General features: G+C 45.9%; 1 protein-coding gene across 1 annotated transcript in view; it reads left to right on the top strand.

Annotated features, from left to right (window-relative positions):
* The window catches only part of LOC106880926 (mitogen-activated protein kinase kinase kinase 7-like), an 86525-nt gene that overhangs the window by 58604 nt on the left and 26468 nt on the right, over nt 1-1453 (top strand). The window lies entirely within an intron of this gene.

Genomic DNA, 1453 nt, shown 5'->3' with positions numbered 1-1453 from the left:
TCCCCCTCCTTCACTCTCTCCCCCTCTGTCACTCTGTCAATCTGTCCCTCCCTACCTACTTATCTGCCTATCCACCAATCTACTTACCTACTTAGCTACTTGGCCAACTTTCTACCCACTTGCCTACCTACCTACCTACCTACCTACCTGCCTACCTAGTTGGCTCCCTTTGTCTCCTCCTCCTCCCTCCCCTTCATCTCTCCCCTTCTGTCACTCCCTCCTCTTCTGTCATTCCCTAACCTTCCATCACTCCCTCCCTGTCTACTTATCTGCCTACATATGTATGTACCTACCTACCTATCTACCTACCTAATTTGCTGGCTACTTGGCTAACTTTCTGCCCACCTGCCTGCCTACCTACCTACCTACCTGCCTGCCTACCTGCCTACCTACCTACCTACCTACCTACCTACCTACCTACCTGCCTACCTACCTACCGACATAGCTAGTTGCCTAGCTACCTCCCTCCCTCCTTGACTCCTCACCCTCACATGCCTACCTTCCCAGCTACCTACTCCAGAACATGTGATTTCCTAACTCTCTCCTGATGTGAGTCTCCTTCCTGAATTGCTACTTAAGTGGTCTTGTCAGAGCCAGTGCAAGGACTAGCTGGCAGCCTCTCCCACAGTGCCAAGAAGTTGTTGTGGTGGGTGGGATGGTCTCCCATCATGGATGAGGTGGGCAGCAGGGTTGTCGTTAGAGCATTGAAGGCAGTTTTATTGAATAACGCATTTGTTTCTTGTATCTAACCTAAACTCTATTTCCCCATCACTGCTTCATGCTACTATGATGTTGCTTATGCTGGTGGCCCTTTGCGTCCAGTAACAGCTTTGCAGTTTGTCAAACGACAATTGATAAAATGACTGTTTGAATGAACCAAGTGCTGTAGTCAATATTATTGACTGAAGCATCGAAGCCAGGCTCTTCAGCTGACTGCATTCCAGTCACTGAAACCAGCCGAAGAATAAGCAGCAAATATTTATATGCATGAACGTGCCATGGCTATAAAATTTAACAGAAAGGTCAAAAGTCTGCAAAAAAAAAAACAACAAAAAACAAATATACAAATGCTGTGATTCAGTCACTGTGATTTACTAATTCTCTTTTTACTATTGCAATGATGACCACGACTACTACTGCTACTACTCCCCCGCTTCTGTTGCTGCTAATAGTACCATCAGCACAACCGTAACTAGTACTATTATTATTATTATTACTACTACTGCTACTACTACAACAGCTTGTACCACCACTACCACCACCACCACCACCACCACTACAACCACTGCTAACTACCTCTACTACAACCACTGCTAACTACCTCTACTACAACCACTGCTACTACTACCTCTACTACAACCACTGCTACTACTACCTCTACTACAACCACTGCTAACTACCTCTACTACAACCACTGCTACTACTACCTCTACTACAACCACTGCTACTACTA

Source organism: Octopus bimaculoides, chromosome 21 (genome assembly GCF_001194135.2).
Source record: "Octopus bimaculoides isolate UCB-OBI-ISO-001 chromosome 21, ASM119413v2, whole genome shotgun sequence".
Classification (NCBI taxonomy): Eukaryota; Metazoa; Mollusca; class Cephalopoda; order Octopoda; family Octopodidae; genus Octopus; species Octopus bimaculoides.
Note: the sequence above shows the minus strand (reverse complement) of the source record. Positions and strands in the feature narration are given on the sequence as shown.